The sequence below is a fragment of the Octopus sinensis genome, linkage group LG25 (assembly GCF_006345805.1).
Source record: "Octopus sinensis linkage group LG25, ASM634580v1, whole genome shotgun sequence".
NCBI lineage: Eukaryota > Metazoa > Mollusca > Cephalopoda > Octopoda > Octopodidae > Octopus > Octopus sinensis.
Genome location: NC_043021.1, coordinates 26,147,988 through 26,166,095, shown reverse-complemented (window position 1 = coordinate 26,166,095; position 18,108 = coordinate 26,147,988). Strand labels below are relative to the sequence as shown.

Here is an 18,108-nt window from a genome sequence, read left to right as displayed (position 1 = left end):
GACGGTGTGGGACGTTGTTTTTCTTTTTCCCTCTGGCCGTTTTGTCTGCCTGCCTCCATGATTCTAGTCGGTTCACTAACTCAACTCTCTCTCAACTCACCAAAGTGACTAACTGTCTTTTGCTTGCGGGTTCTTGTTTTTATAACTATCCAGAAGGATAGACATATCGTTGAGAACAATAGGCTTTGTTGGTGATACTGTGATATCTCTATTCTAGCTTTTGGTGAAGTAGAAGAAGTTATAAGAGTCAAGTGGTGAACACATTATTACTACGGCCTAACTAAAGGCAATCTGGCAAAATGTGAAACTGCTGTCAGAGAAAAAAATGTTGTTCCACCATGAGAAAAGTTCTGTTGAATTGTTAATTTAAATTTGGCTAAGGTGGATCAAATCCGCTTCATGCCTGCAAGATCCACTACATATATATATATGTGTGTGTGTGTGTGTGCCATCAGTAATTATTCAGGGTAGGCAGTTGGTGATGTCTATGTAGTAAAACACACAAAGAAACAAATGAAACACAGGCACGCGACTGAATTGGAGGCAGATTTACTTTTGCCTTTTTAGCACGTAAAGAAAACGGTGTTATAGGAATGTACGTAGCATGTGTACTACAGCAGTCCTACACATAGCTTAAATACTGAGATTGAAAGGCAAGGGTCGAACTTATGCCTACCTAATCTACAAAAAAGTAAAATATTTTGTATTTTATGCATAGTAATCAGAGTAATCTTCATAATTTTATTAAATTTGGTGCGTATTTTGCCATAAAAAGAAAATGTTACTATTGATCTGTTTTATTCGGGTTAGGCACTGCCTACCTTGCCTACCCAGGCAGCATGTCCCTGAGATATATATATATATATATATATATATATGATTGTATATTTTGGAGGTGTGTGGCCTAGTGGTTAGAGTGTTGTATTTGTGATCACAAAGATTGTGGTTTCAATTCCCAGATGAGTGGTGTGTTTTCTTTAACAAAATACTTAATTTCATGGTGCTCCAATCCACTCAGGTGCAAGAAGTGGGGAACTCAGCAATGGATTGGGTATTGTGTTCAAGGGGGATTTGGCCTGCTCACCCCAGCAGGGCAGCATCATATGACTAATGGGATATAAACATATCAAATAATCTATTCAATACAGTGATGTGTGTGTGTATGTATATATTATGGTCTTCCATACATGCAGTTCTGTATGAGTCAGCTGTAATCCTAATCCTCTGTCAAATGTTGCATTTTATTGTTTGTTAATCCGGAGTAGCACAGGTTGGCCTATTTGTTCCAGACAAAGATCACGGAAGCACAAATCTTATGCTATCTATGATTCCAAACATTGGTCATAGAAACACTATCAGGATCTTATGGTTCCAACAACCGTAGATCATTGAAACACTCTGCTATGGTGTCTGCGATTCTGCAGCTTTGTTATAGACTGGATTAGCAGTGACTGAGATTTGTCATCAAGCATTTTGAGTGATGAGGATAACTAATTGACACTGGTTTCTTGGGAACATTTTGGGAAAGAAATATTTGGAAAGGTTTTTCCCTCCATTCTCTTTCTGGAAATCATTTCCCACCCTACTCTTGTCCAATATTGTTTACTCTTGGCATGGACAGTCTTTTTTGAGAACCAAGCCACAATGAGATACAGCTCAACATCATCAGGTGGGCCACACCACTAAAACAAAATTCAAGGTAAATTTTTGTTGGTTTGCTATTGAGAAAATCCCGTGGGCTGCAGGTTGCTCAGGACAAGTTTCCACTCAATTTCCCTCTACCAAATCTATTCGCATGTCTTTGGTCAGCCTGGGGCTATAATAGAAGCCATTTACTCAAGGTGCTGTGCAGTGGGACTGAACCCTGACCCAGAATATATGGTTGTGAAACATATTTCTTAACCACACAACAACTTCTTACAGTTTCTCCCTCATTTGATAATGTTCTTATTTCTAGTCCCCCCCCCCATCCACTTTATTACTCATTTATTTCAATTAAGTTCATTTTGCCAAATTCTAAACAAGTTTCACAATGAAAAATATTCATTGATTTTCACAGACTCTTGGACTTTGCAATTGAGAAATCTTTTAGGTTTTTGAACGTCTTGTGTTTTGGAAATATTCTCTAAAATGTTATGGTAACAGTACTAATAGTGATGATGATGGGTGGTGGTGGTGGTGATAGTAGTTGTAGTAGTAATAGTAGTGGAGGTGAGGCAGCAGCAGCAGTAATGGTGGTGGTGGTGGTGGTAGTAGTAGTAGACTGTATTTAAATGCTTTGCATTTTTCTTTTTCTGTACTTATTTGTATTAAAAACTGAAAACAAAGATAATGTAAAAAAAAAAAATACAAAAACGCAATATAATTTTTTCCATTTATAGAAATAGCATTATTATACTCTGCTTCTTCTCTTTTCTTTCTATCATTTTAATATTTTGAACAGAATTTTTTCTTTCTTTCTTTCTTCCTTTCGTTCTTTTTTTGTTTGTTTGTTTGTTTATCAAAGCAAAACAGTGGGAAAGAAAGAAAATGTAATTTAAAATCTAAACAACTAAACTGCATATTATTATCTTGTTGGTTTGATTTAAGTAAAGGAAAAATTGAATGAATTTTCAACCAGGATTCAACAATATACATACATACATATATATACATACATATATATATATACATACATATACATATATATATATATATATATATATATATATATATATATATATATATATATATATTTGTAAAACAAAACAAATTGTGTTTTTGTTTTTGGTGTGAATGGAAAACAAAGAAAAGCATGACAAGCATTGAAATCTTCCATTATTTCACTGCAAGGCTGATTGAAAATGGTTCAAGTGTTGATTTTTCTGGTTTCTAATATTACACAGAGATAACTTGTGTGGAAGGGGGGGAGGATTGGATGTTTTCATTTGTTTTGTTTCATTTCAGAACTTTTAATTTTCTAAGAATTTATTAACAATAACACTCAATTTATTCAGTATAATTTATTTTCTACGAAGTATAATTGGTCTTTTTTCTCCCCAAAAAACGAAAGAAGAAAAGAAAATTTTTGTTTGGATGTATTTTCAGTCATTGGAAGTCAGTTCCCAAGAAACATTAGCCTCGTCTGATTGTTTCTTGTGGACGTGTGATTTGTGCAGCAATGGAAAAGGAAGCAGCTTAACAGAACTGTCGAGAGTTGTGTAGTGGGATTCCACCTGTCAGTTATTTGATGGCAATGCTGACACCTCTGTCAACTCAATCAGACTCACCTCCTGTTCCACTTGTTGGATTGCTTTTATGTAGAACAGTAAATAGGTTTGCTAGCAGCCTTCATTAACCTGTTCAGTGGAACCAGGATCTCAAGCAGTCCTCATCTTTAACTCTTGTCTGTTATGGGTTCAGTCAGTTTTGAGTGATTACTATAGATTAATTGGATCAATATGAACTTAAATCCCTTTTTTTCCCCCTTCTTATACCATCCTGTGTGGGACTTCTTCTGGTTCTTTGATATAAAATTGCACATTTTAATATTTCAATTAAACCTTCCAGACATCAGCGTAACCCTTTTGCTACTACATTACTGCTAGCATATACTGTCTTTGCTTCCATCAGTTTTGGAACTATGAAGAATATAGTAAAACGACTTTGTCGTTATTAAACTAATATTTGGAATTTAAATTAACATGGAATTTTGAAGAAGTGTTTTAATCTAGATCATTTTAAAACAACAAAGTTGGTATCATAGGCACAGAAGTGATCTCAGGTTTGTATGTAAAGGATTAATGATGTACTTGATTATTTTACTAAACCGATTAATTATTTTCAAAATTAATTAAAACACACATAAGGAATGTATTCTGGTTAGGAATCTGATCAGCAAAGGTTTAAACTGCCTATGAGCAGTTGCTCCTGGGAAATCTGCTAATTTTTGGATTCTCTGGAGACAGACACACTGCAGTGATTTCCTGTTGGCAATTCTATGACTAAACAACAGTTTGAACTTTAACCTCTGCAAGCCAAAATATTTTCACCAAACACTCAGTGTTGACTTGATACGACTTCCATGTTGATCTCTGAAAGCAAAACGAAAGATGTGAACAGAGACGCATCATAGACATGTCTACAAATAAACATAAAACGCAGTTCTGATTATATCAGCTTAGAAGTCATGTTACATGAAACAGCAGTCACTAATTATCGTTATCTATACTATAATAAAGAAAGCTACTTATTAATTAGTCTGGAATGTCTAACTATTACTAAAAGAAGCACTGTTTAGAAAATTGTTAAAAATGATAACTTTAGTATATTTTTTATCAAAAGTGGTTTTCAAGTTTCATTTATTATTGAAGATTTCAGTTACAGACACCTAATTTTAAGTTAGTGCAACATTTCCACTTTGTCCTTCCCCCCCTCTCTCTCCCTCTCTTTCTCTCCCCCCCTCACCCTCTCTCTGCATTACATTACTTTCTACAAAGATATCACGAAAAGACATTTCTACAGCATCAGCCAAATTTGTTGATTCCAAATCCTTTCATGTTTGTTGGGTTTTTTTTTTGAAGAAATAGAAATCTGAAGAAGAAAAATGGTTTTAATTTCTCTAAATGTACCAAATATAAACTTGTCTCATTTTCTTTCAACTAAAGTATTTTGCTTTTGAGCACAATTTGTTATAAAAACAAAAATTATATGAGACTGGTGTCACGTAAAAAGCTTCTGTGCTGGCATCACGTAAAAAATATCCATTCTGGTGCCACATAAAAAGCACCTGTGCTGGTGCCATATATAAAGCACCCATGTTGGTGCCACATGATAGGCATTGAGTGCACTATGTAAAGTGGTTGACATTAGGAAGGGCATCCAGCTGTAGAGACCATGCCAAAACACGCAATTGGCACCTGGTGCAGCTCTCCAGCTTACGAGCATGAAAAATGATGATGATGATGATGATATTACAGTATTAGGATGAGGACTACTACACGAAATCTGTTGTACATCTCAGTGGGAAAGTAATCTCATGTTAGAATCACGTGTTTGAACCTGTAGGAAGTTTTCCAGTACATATTAGGTGTGCATTCCAGTTCATTGCCGTGTTAATTACAATATCTCCGTTTACGTGTGTGTGTGTGTAGATTGTTTGAAGTGGTGTACAGATTTGATATATCAAGAAGAAGGAGGTAGTCAGAATTTTGGATAATTATTTATTTAGCATTTTCATCTTGTTTCAGAGATTCAATCAGGAATGAGATGCCTGATTAATCTCATGTAACGAGATGAAAGTACTAAATAAATAATTATCTAAAATTCTGATTACCTCCTTTTTCTTTTCTCTCTCTCTCTCTCTCTCTCTCTCTCTCACACACACAAAATAAACTGAGTGCTATTGTGTCACTAAGTCAAGTGAGCAGAACTTTATAAATCCTAAAGCTGCCTTTAAGTGCTTGCTGTTATTCTAGAATTTATTTCTGAAGCCAGAGAGTGCTGAAATGGGGGCAGAAAAGGATACAGAGGGAAATGAGTCCATGTCATAGCAGAATAATTACACAAATTGGGAATTAAATTTATAAATATTTTTTTGACTCTAGGCACAAGGCCTGAAATTTTTGAGGTTGACCCCCAATACACAACTGGTACTTAATTTATCAACCCCAAAAGGATGAAAAGCAAAGTTGACTTCGGTGGAATTTGAACTCAGAACGTAACAACAGACGAAATACCGCTAAGCATTTCGCCCAGCATGCTAACATTTCTGCCAGCTCGCCACCTTAAATGTATAAATATTATTTAGCCACATGGGTGCAGGCATGGCTGTGTGATAAAGTTTGCTGCCCAACCACATGGTTCAAGAGTTCTATTGCTCTGCAAATTCTTGGTCATATTGCAAAGCTCTGTCTAATTCTTAATGTCTCCTTCTGGAAAATTAGCCACTTCTTTCTGATCAGCATTAAAAAATGAAAATCCCACATGGCAGGCAGACTGTATTTATATCAGCAATTATACAGTTGTGCTATTCAATTAATAAATGTTAATAATAATAATAATAACCAGAATCCTTGTCGGGTGCTGGATCGTTCTCCAAATCTAATCAGTTTGTGCCAGTCACAAGGCCAAACATCCCTGAAAGTTTCATCTGAATCCATCCAGTGGTTCTTGAGATATCTTGTCCCACAGACAAACAAACAAATGCAACTGGAACCAAATTTCCCCCCCCCCTTCACTAAGGCAGAGCTAATAACAACAACAACAACGGTTTCAATTTTTTGCACAAGGCCAGCAATTTTAAGGGAATGTGTAAGTTAATTACTTTGACCCCAGTGCTCAACAAGTACTTATTTTAGCAACCCCAAAAGGATAAAAGGCAAAGTCGACTTCAAGTGGAGGGGAGATGTGGTAGAGAGAAACCCAGCAAGACGTAGAATGAAACATTAGAGGCTGATCTGAAAATGCTGAACCTTATAAAGATGATGTCAGAGGACCGAGATATTTGGCACAATACTGTGCTGAAGAAGACTTGCCCACCACAACAGAAATGATGTCCTAAGACCCAAGTGCCACATAAAAAGTGTTGGTGTTGCTGCTGGTGTCACATAAAAAGCACCCAGTACATTCTGTAAAGTGGTTGGTGTTGGAGATGGCATCCACATGAACATGAACATGGGTCATCAAAAGATATCTGTTTGTCAAGGAAAGGACCACATCTGTGCATATGCTGCACATATAGTGCCATGTTATCCCGTTCATTGTCACAGTCCCTTGTCTCTTTGAGTCAGCTTCTCTCATCTCTCTCTCTCCCTCTCTACCCCTCTCCCTCTCTCTCTCTTTCACATTATACTTTTGTTCTTTTACTGAAAGCAATAAAAGGAATATTTTTTTTAAATGTCCAACAAAAGCACGTGTGACAGTTAGCTGGTGCTGGCTGCTGGAGCCTACCGGCAAGTATTTAAAGGGAAACTTGGCCGGATGGTCAGTCGCCTGCGGACACTCATTGACGCTGCATCAAAGAGGCCAGGCAACAGAAGAAAGAAGAAATGCACTCAACACCAGAGCTGAAGTCACATGAAAGGGGGAGGCCCCGCCACGTCAAAAATGGTAGAGGAGTAGGGGCCGAAACCGGACATGGTTCCTCCTTATGATGTCTTTAGCCACTGGATCCTATAAAGGAGCTGCTGAGGTAGCAAACCACGAAACGTGGTTGGAATTCCTTCCTTATTAACAATATTTAAATATAATTTGTAGCCTATTATGCAAAATTTAGTGAATTGCATTTTGTGGTTAATTGCATGATTTCAATCGTTTAGGCTGTTCAATATTTGCATAACTAATCATATATTCAAAGTGATTTTTATTAACAAACTGACAGGTGGAAGGTGGAGTGGTGGTGGTGGTGGGAGGTTCTTTTATTTATTTTTTTCTTCCTTTGTTTATTGGATCAAAGTTCTTCCAAATGTGTGAAGGCCAGTGTTTCTTTGTCCGAGAACCAATTCCCAAACTACTTCATGAAAACACTTTGTTTTCTGTCTTTCTGTTCCTTCCTGCATCATTAATCTCCACATTTTCATTGTCTTTGTGAATTGTTGCTTTTAATCCACAAATCCTTATTAAACTGGTTTCTTCTTTAATTCCCTCCTGTCCCCGACCCCGCACTCTCTTAGTTCTCTTCTCCACTCCTCCCACCCCCACCCCCACTCTTCCTCCTTTGTCAGTTGACTTCTGGCTTTAATTGTCGGCATGTTGTCAATCTGTCAAGTGTTACCTATTTATTAATGAAGAAGAGAGCATTCAAGGAAGCTGCTGTTTGGATGGAATTTCTCATATGAAAGGCTTCAGTCTGTGCTTACTTTGCCACTTATTTGCTTCCTACTTCATTCAGTACTCTTTGAAAATGCTAAGAAATCAATTCCTTTGTCTGCTTAGTTGAAATATCCTGTCAGTGAAGGCGCAAGTCAAAATTGACAGCTGAAATTCTTGTAAACTTAAAAAGCTCATTGGAAATAGAAAATGCCAAGATACTGCAATAATATTCTGGTTCCTAGGACAAGCAATATGGCCAAACGTTCGGTAGGTTGTTGTACTGACTCTCATCTTGTTACATTGGCAACTCCATATTCCACCAAGATTGACTTAGCATTTCATGAGTAGTGCATGAATAAGTATCTGTAATATACCAGGGTTAATTAAATCATCTACAGCTTTAATTAGTGGATCTTGGCTTTGTGTTGAGTCAGTACTTCATTGCTAAACAACACATAACTCTCTTGACACAAGTGTGGTTTCAGGTTCAGTCCCACTGGGTGGTACCTTGGGCAAATGTCTTCTACTATAGCCCCAGGCTAGCCAAAAACCATGTGAGTGGATTTGATCGATGGAAACTGAAAGAAGCTTGTCATGTGTGGGTGTGTGTCTTTGTTTTGATATCACAAGAGTTGTAAATGAGCATCACCATCATTCAAGAGGTGGTCCTTCATTTCCAGTCTTCCATGTCAACATGTCTGGCCATAAGGAAATATTTACCTTATTTGAAAACAGGTGAAGGTTGGTGACTGGAAGAGCATCCAACCATAGAAAATCAACCTCCACAGATTCAATCTGACCCATGCAAGCATTGAGAAGTGAACGTTAAATTGATGATGACAATAATCGTAATACAGGTTAATTATTATGTCCGGCATGCTAATTAATGGGGACACTGGACAAAATGCTTAACAATATTTCATTATAGTACTGGTCAGTCTTGCAGCAATTACAGTGATGGTCAGTGGTACTGGTCAGTATTGGTTACTTTATTACAACAGTTGTAGAGGTGGTCAATCCCTCCATTGTGTAACAACAACAACATCAATACTCTGTGTAAAGCTCTTTCGTAAACACCACTTGTATCGAAGTGAAACTGCTAATGGGTTTAAGACTGGACTGGCCTGGCCTATATTTGTGATAAGACAGCATTATAATGGGATTAATTTCTTAACGACTTGTTTGTTAAAATAACTCTGTGACAGGAGAGAACATTAAATAAATCTCCGTTCACTTTCTCGTTTGTTTAATTAATGTCATTAATTCCTTGTACCCCAAACACACACGTGTGAATACTAACACACACACACACACACCTTGTCTGGTGATCCTGTATTGCTCGTATGTCTTGAAAAGCTCTGTTATATTCGGGTTCTCTTTTTGTTCCTTGGTCAGTCTTCGATGTCTGAAGTATCATGTGATGACTGAAGGGTAAAAACCAAGAAGGGACAAGGTTAGATCTCAGATTATTGTTATCATCATCATCATCATCATCATCATTACCATCATCATTTAACGTCTGTTTTTCCATGCTGGCATGGGTTGGACGGTTTGACAGGTGCTGATCAGCTGAAGAGCTGCCAGGGCTCCAGGTCTGTTTTGGCATGGTTTCTACAGCTGGTTGCCCTTCCTAATGCCAGCCACTTTACAGAGTGTACCGGATGCTTTTACGTGGCACCAACACCCATGAACCTGCAAGATTAGGAATGCTCAGCTGAAAGGGGGGTGGGGGTGCAGGGAACATGCCTGTATGCAAGAACGGCCTCAATTTTACTTAGCTTGACATGTCTCCTCAAGCACAGTGAATCGCCAGGGGTCTTGGTCCCCTGTCATTCCCTCTGTGAGGTCCAACATCTGAAGATCCTTTCTCACCACTTCGTCCCACATCTTCCTGGGTCTACCCCTTTCACATGTTCCCTCCATGGGCCTGTTTTACCACTTGACAACTTGGTATAATAGGCATTAAAATAATTACTTTTACCATTTGACAACTGATATTGGTTTGTTTACATCCCTGTACTTTGTAGTTCAACAAAAGTGACCGATAGAATGAATACCAGACTTTAAAAAAACATAAATACTGGCATTGATTTGTTCAACTTAAACCCTTGAAGGGTCTGAAGAAATGCCACTTGGCATCCTGTCCGATTCTCTGCCAATTCTGCTAGCTTGCTACCTTAACCTGTTTAAACCATCTGCGTCACTTCCACCTGAATATTTTTCCTGTTTTATGTTCCAACTGGACAGACCCGGCTTCTCACATCTGTGATTTTTATGTGGCACCTGCAAAGCACCTGTATTGGTGCCACGTAAAAAGCACTCAATCCCCTTTGTGAAGTGGGTGGCATTTGGAAGGGCATCCAGCCATTGGAACCATGCAAAAAAACAAAAGAAAAGAAAAAGAAAAATGAAGCCTGGTGCAGCTTTCTGGCTTGCAAGCTTCTGTCAAAGCATCCAACTCCTTCTAGCATGGAAAACGGTGGTTGAATGATGATGATGATGATGATGATGACATCAACATTTCGAAGCCATGAGATAATGCCTAATTAATTGAAAACAATGAGAATAAATAAAGCATTGCATGTGACAAAATAATCTGAATGTTAAAGGGTTAAGTGGTTTCAGATTCTGGCTGAAGGCCAGAAATTGTAGGGGTGGGGGTGGGGGGTTTAGTCAGTCGATTGCAATGACCCCAAGACTGGACGAGTGCTTTATTGTATTTAATCAACCCTGAAAAGATGAAAGGCAAAGTGAAACTTTGCCAGGGTTTGAACTTTGAGTGTAAAGAACTGGGAACGGATGTCGCTAAGCATTTCGTCCAACACTAATAATTCTACCAAGTGCTGTGTGTGTGTGTGTGTGTGTGTGTGGCAGATCAATGGCAAAAGAAAAAAAACCCAGAAAAACATAAACTGGTTTATATAGTCTGTAGTGTAAGTCAGTAGATTAACATGTTTTATATGAACATGACTGGCTCAAAGAGCAATATTCAGAAAGCATTTTGAAATGTGTGTGTGTGTGTGTGTGTGTGTGTGAGTATATATGGCTGAGTGTGTGTGTAGCTTGTAAAATTGGTTGTGTGTCGATTAGATTTGCTTTTAGTAGTGAGTGGAGGTGGTTGGCCAAGTGTTAAATGCAGTCCATATAATGAATTACAACAAGTGGAAATCCTTGGGGTTTTAATATTTTGTTTGTTTGTTTTTTTGTTCCTTAATGGAAATCTCACAGACAGACAGACAGACAGATGGAGAATTGTAGGTTATTCAAAGAATTAGTAACAAAAGGAAAAAAAAAAAGAAAAATATTTCATATAATTTTTACTGAATCAACTATCGTCATCATCGCTGCCGTCATCATTTTCTTCCATTGCTGTACACAATTTCATTGATTGGAAACTTGCTGCTTTTCCCTGTTAATTTTATCAGAGAGAGAGAGAGAGAGAGATTAAAATGTGTGATTAAATAAAGACAAAACTATTGCTGTGGCTATTTTCACTCTCAGTGTCAGGGATTTGCTGTAATGTAGTGCGCAGGGAATTGGTAGGGAAGGTAAGTGTACTTTTAAATACACAATGAAGATAATAATAAAATTAATAATAATAATAGTAGCTGTTGAAAACTGTTCAAAATCAATTGTAGTTAAACCAGAAATAACAGAATTCTAGACATAATGAAAACGCAGTAGTTGTTGTTATTCTCTCTTTCTTTCTTTCTCTCTCTCTCTCTCTCTCTTTATCTCCCTTTCTCTCTCTCTCTCTTTATCTCTCTCTCTCTCTCTCGTATCTCGTTTCTTTTTAATTCTTTTCCTCTAGCTGCAATGAAGATTTTCATTTCATTCTACAGACACACACACCTCCAACACCACAATATACGCACACATGCACCATAAGCCTGAAATTGAAATTGCTGCATCTCCACAAAAGGAAAAGGTCTTTGTGTTACATCATCATCATTTTAATGTTCACTTTCCCATGCTCAGACAGAATTCATTAAGGTAAATTTGCTATAGCCAGATGCCCTTCCTGTCACTACCCCTAACCTGTTTCCTCTTGGTCGAAAAGCTGACCAACTAAAAAGAACCCAGTCTGCTCTGTAAAGTGGTTGGCATTGGGGAGGGCATCCAGCCATAAAACCCATGCCAATGTAGACCTTTCTTATGCTGGTACCGCATAAAAGAAAAAAGCACCTGATCCACTCTGTAAAGTGGTTGGTGTTAGGAAAGGCAGACAGTGGAGTTGGGCACAGTTCTCTGGCTTGCCAGCATGGAAGACGAATGTTAAATGCCGATGATGATGATGATGATGGTGATGACACGCACTTATAACAATCCTTTAGCGTCAAGACAAGGATACACACACACACACAATGGGCTTCTTTCAGTTTCTGTTTACTTGATCCACTCACAAAGCTTTGGTCAGCCTAGGGCTGTAGTAGAAGGCACTTAGCCAAAGTGTCACACAGTGGGACTGAACATGAAACCATGTGGTTGTGGAGTGAACGTCTCAACCGCACAGCCATGCCTGGCACCTTTGTTGTGCACAAAATAGTAGCACCCATTCCTCTGTCGTTCATGTCAAAATGGTTTCATAATTCTTGGTAGGGTTTAGAGTGTCTTCTGACTCTTTAGTTGTCAGCTTTTCTCTGTCAAGCCTAACACTTATTTACTCCCATTTCTTTAATAACTGATCATGTGTTATCTCGTAGCGTAGAGATTTCGAAGATGTGATTGTTTATTTTTAGAATGACATTGCTGGGTAAGTGTGAGATGCTGAATCTGGCCAGTTTGAACAAGAAACAGATAGAATATTTTGGCTGGGTATTGTCAGTTGAAATGCTAAAGGGCTAAAGATGTGATCGTGTCAGCCCAGTGGAAATCCTCCCCTGATAAGCTATTAAGGTTAGTAATCACTGGTACAGGTGAAATGGAATGGCTTGGCCTGGAATTGGATTGATTCTGCAGACTCGGTTGGTTGAGAAATCTACGGTCAGGATGTGAATTAGAAGTCGACTGTTGGTTCTGATCAGGGATAATGTGTCCCTTTCTTACTTTAACCCCCCTATTTGGCAACATAAGGAGTTTCCGTTGCTTTTGTAAACCTCAGTCAACATCAACTATGAACTCTGCACTACACAAAGTTGTCGTTACTAGGGTGTTGGAGACTGGATGAGGCAGTGGTGCTGGTCTTAGTAGAGGCAGCTGGTCTGGGTTCCTCATTTAGAGCCTTTCTCACTAATTTGATCCTCTGAACTTATTCTTAGCCTTAATACAGAATTTGTCTAAACCCCGCCTCCCCACTCTCTCTCTCTCTCTCTCTCTCTCAGGACTCTCCTGTTTGGCCCTTCCAACATAATTACGTGCTGTTCAGCATCATCTACTTTAATCAACAGGATGTGAACCTCATGACAGTGCATGAAGACCACAATACATCATCTATTTTATGTGGTTGTCGCTATAGCAACACAGATCTGTTGGTGCTGCATTGTCTTTTTAGATGTAAGACGAAACTTTCTAACGACGTTGGAAAAATTCCATGGTTGCTTTCTGTAGGCTACAACACACTGCACATCGTCATTTAACGTCTGTCTTTCATGCTGGCATGGGTTGGATGGTTTGGCTGGAGTTGGCCAGCAGGGGGAGCTGTCTGGACTTGAGTTGTCTGTTTGTGGCAGGGTGCCCTTCCTAACACCAACCCCTTTACAGAGTGGGCTGAGTGTGTTCTACGTGCCACTGGCACGAACGCATTTTACCTGGCACTTGCACCTGTATGGATGGATGACTGTGATTTTACTTAACTCTACAGATCAGAAAATTATTTTAGAGCCACTGAAATTCCCATTATTGTTCTTTATTTATAAACTGAGCTTTCTAACACATTGGCAACAAACTTTATGAAAATATAATTTCCAAAGCATTAAATTGTGTTAATGATTAAATATAGGCACAGGAGTGACTGTGTGGTAAGTAGCTTGCTTCCCAACCACATGGTTCTGGGTTCAGTCCCACTGCGTGGCACCTTGGGCAAGTGTCTTCTACTATAGACACGGGCCGACCAAAGTCTTGTGAGTGAATTTGGTAAACAGAAACTGAAAGAAACCTGTCGTATATATGTATATATATATATGTGTGTGTGTATATGTTTGTGTGTCTGTGTTTGTCTCCCCAACATCCCTTGACAACCGATGCTGGTGTGTTTACGTCCCTGTAACTTAGCGGCTCGGCAAAAGAGACCGACAGAATAAGTACTAGGCTTACAAAGAATAAGTCCTGGGGTCGATTTGCTCGACTAAAGGCGGTGCTCCAGCATGGTCGCAGTCAAATGACTGAAACAAATTGAAAGAATGAAAAGAATCTTATGTATTACCAGTCGCGTATCTAATTCTATGTGGAATTATCAGATTATAACGATGCTTCAGAATCAAATATTCACAAAAATTTATCAGGATTGATAAATTTTCGTGATATGCAGTTTGGGAATCTGTGTTTCAGATCCACGGGAAACTTCACTTCTCACCTCCGTGTTTGCCTCTTCTTGTCTCAGATATTTCTCCTTTCATTTTGGCATTTTAACTTTGAAGTTACAGCCAAAGTTGTTCAAAGAATTGAAATGCCACATTTCGATGTAGCTGTGGGTTTGATCTCAACATATGGACTGTGGAGAAGGGTCTTCTACCTTAATGTTGAGTTGACCAATTCCTTCAGGTGAAATTCCTTAGCTGGAGACTCTGGAAATGATCCACATCCGGGATATCATAAGGGGTTTCGTCAGCTGGCAATGGGTGAGATTAAGGCCCTGGCACTCCATCGGTTACGATGATAAGGGTTCCAGTTGATCTGATCAACAGAACAGCCTGCACATGAAATTAACATGCGAGTGGCTGAGTACTCCACAGACATTTTGCCAGCTGAATAGACTGGAGCAATATGAAATAAAGTGTCTTGCTCAAGGACACAACACACTGCCGGGAATTGAACTTACAACCTTACGATCATGTGCTGAGTACCCTGGCCACTAAGCCATGTGCCTTCACCGGCCCCATTCTGCAGCTTGATGCCCTTCTTGGTGCAAATCCCCTACTTTACTGGTTATTGATCTCATTTCATGGTTGTTGCAACAGGAGTATCTGGGGAATAAAACCCAAATCACGAGAAAGTGGTGTGGTCAGTGTTGGGGGGTGGGGGTCAGGACTGCCTCCAACTACCCCTCTCTTCATCTGAGAAGAAGAATGGAGTTTCTCAGCTGTTGCAAAACCTCTTTTCTCTTCTCCCTACAGCGTCCACACTAATCACCTAATCCAGATCCAGAGAAACATAGACCCTCTGGACTCTAATCCTCTCATCTGTGACTAGGAAGTGGATCCCACCTGTCACATGTCTAGCCTGGATACAGCAATATAAGTTCTGCTTTTGTTAAGTCTCTCAGGTGAGCCAGGTGAAAAAAAAAAACAGATTTAGCATATATGATCTCATAATACTCATTATAAATTTAACACATCGCTTGTGGTTAAAAAGGAGAAGCAACTGTAAAACACTTCACCTCTTGTCAAGAGAGATGTAGACATCACAAACTCACATAGCTGTTGGTGTTATCGATGGAAGCCAGATGGGGCGGGGGGGGGGGCGTTGCATATGTAAAGGGACATGTAGGTTAGAAGGGAGAGGAATATAAAATATTCAGCCAAGCATTTAGGTTGCTTTTTGCTCTCACACAATGCAAACATTACTGCAATGGAGTGTGAAGTATTTATAGCTGGCAATAATTATCCTTAATCTAGACACCACTGACTCAATCTCTGTTCTCTTTTCATTCTTTCTGCTGGTATCTATCTCTAATTGCGTATTTATTTGTATGGGAACCATGATGCATAAGTATTAATCTTTAATGGGCTTCTGCCACATGGTTACTGGAGCTGTTAGGCATGTGTGTGTGTGTGTGTGTGTGTGTGTGTGTGTGTGTTTGGGTTTGGGTTAGTATGTGTTTAGGGCTACCCTAGGATGGTTAGATTTCTGCTCCAAGTTATGAATCCTATAGATTAGAGCTATACAGCCATTGCTGAGTAGAAACTACATTATGTTATACAACAGCATCAAGTGTTTAAGGAGTGACTGACTATGTTACCAACCCTATATATATATATATATATATATATATATATATATATATATATATATGTGTGTGTGTGTGGAGGCGCATGGCCTAGTGGTTAGAGCAGTGGACTCGCGGTCGAGGGATCGCAGGTTTGAATATCAGACCGGGCGATGTGTGTGTTTATGAGCGAAACACCTAAGCTCCACGCGGCTCTGGCAGAAGGTAATGGCGAACTTCTGCTGACTCTTTCGCCACAACTTTCTCTCACCCTTTCCTCCTGCATCTTGCAGCTCACCTGCGACAGACCGGCGTCCCGTCCAGGTGGGGAATTTATATGCCAAGAAACCAGGAAACCGGCCCTTATGAGCCAGGCATGGCTCGAGAAGGAACAAACAACAATATATATATATATATATTATATATATATATACATATATATATATGTGTGTGTGTGTAGATAGGTAATTGGTAAAGTGAATAGACATGGCTTTCCTTATTAATTTTTCCACTGTAATAATTAAATGTTTACAAATCATTCAGTGTTTACAGACGATTTGTAAACACCTAATGATTTATAAACATTTAATTATTACAGTGGAAAAATTAATAAGGAAAGTTTTTTATCTCTAAGTGTATAGTCCCAAGGATTTTCCACTGTGTGTGTGTGTGGTACCAGGCTTCTTATCCAGCATCCAAAAATCTGGAATTACCAAAAAAAAGCTGGTTAGTTTTGGTTAATTTGCATACAGCATCTTAAAAATAGTTTTGTTCTTTCCTTTTTTTTTATGTGGATTGATGAAAATGAAACGTTTTCTGTTTAAGAAGTGGATTCATTTCTACCTGTGTTGGTTGGATTTTTCTTTGTTTCATTCTCATCCTGTAAACATCATCCTGTATCTATGCTACAGTATCCTACATTTTAAGGGGATTAGCAAAGATCAAACTGACCCCACTTTAGAACTTCATTAATTTGAATCTGTTTAACCCTTTCGTTACCAAACCGCCCGAAAAAAATTTTGGTTAATGTGACCAAGCCGCCCCAAATCGCCCGAATTTACCTATTCATATTTAAATGAGAATATCAGAGTAAATCTCTTTAGTACATTCGTGAAAACACGTATTATACTTCGTAAACAGTTCAACTACAGTTTTGTACAAAAATCGAAGTGTAATTTTAATTCCGTGAATTATGGGAGATTTTTTTCCGAAATTTGTTCCTATTGTGTTTTCAAAATTTGTAATTCTGACAAAAAATGGATACGAATTTCATTATATCAAGCAGTGAGTCAGAATTCGAAGGATTTTCTACTGAAGATCTTCATAAATCTAACTCTATGACTGAAAAAAAAAAGCATGTGGTATTTGATAATGAATTTGATGTTTCATTTTCCGAAAGTGAAAACAGTGAATCCGAGAGCTCCGACAGCGATAAAGAAAATGAATTGGCACCGGAATGGAGTGAAAATTTAAAAACTGTTTCTTTCGGTGATTTTTCTGAAGAAACTGGACCAAGCCACAGACTTTCCCAGAAGAGTAAAGCCTTAGACTATTTCTTTTTACTTTTTTGAATGAGCCCATTTGAAATCATTACGGCGGAAACGAACTGTTACGCTAAATGTAAACAAAGCAAAAGAAAGGATAGTTTGTTATTTCCCACAACCTTAAATGAAATTAAGGCCTATTTTGCCATAAATATTATTATGGGTATCAGAAAGTTACCCAGAATAACAAATTCTATTGTAAAATTTTGTTGTATACCCAATTGAATATTAGCTAATAACCCATTTTCTATAGCGATGTTTGAACAAAATTTTAATAATTTTATATATTCTTGAATTTACCTGTATCTACCTGCAATTAGAGTCACTTTGTAACAAAAATTATAGTATAGAATTGGTTGAGAACATTTCATTAAATTATCTTCCAAAATTCATGTTAATATATTGATAAATAAAAAAGTTATAGTTGTTTAATGAAACCAGACTAAATTTATGATTACGTTAGAAATTAATTGAAACACATAAGGGGTGTATTTTGGTCAGAAATATAGTAACGAAAGGGTTAATATAATTTAGCATCATCATCATTTAATATCTTTTCCATGCTGTCATGGGTTGGACAGTTTGACAGGCGCTGATAGGACGGAGGACTGTGCCAAGCTCCATCGTCTGCTTGCTTTGTCGTGGTTTTTATGCGTGGATGCCCTTCTTAGTGCCAACCACTTTACAGGG

The 18,108-nt window shown here is 38.3% G+C and overlaps 1 protein-coding gene across 5 annotated transcripts in view; it reads left to right on the top strand.

Annotated features, from left to right (window-relative positions):
- Positions 1–18,108, top strand: part of LOC115224453 (nuclear pore complex protein Nup50) — a 118,080-nt gene that overhangs the window by 63,608 nt on the left and 36,364 nt on the right. Inside the window, exon 1 of one of the 5 annotated variants that reach the window (XM_036513352.1) lies at positions 9,226–9,244. The exons of 3 other annotated variants lie outside the window; for them this stretch is intronic. The gene's annotated coding sequence lies outside the window, so the exon portion shown is untranslated. Of the gene's footprint in view, positions 1–9,225; positions 9,245–11,320; positions 11,340–18,108 lie in introns of those variants that run through there. One more of the 5 variants, XM_036513351.1, reaches the window with a different exon arrangement.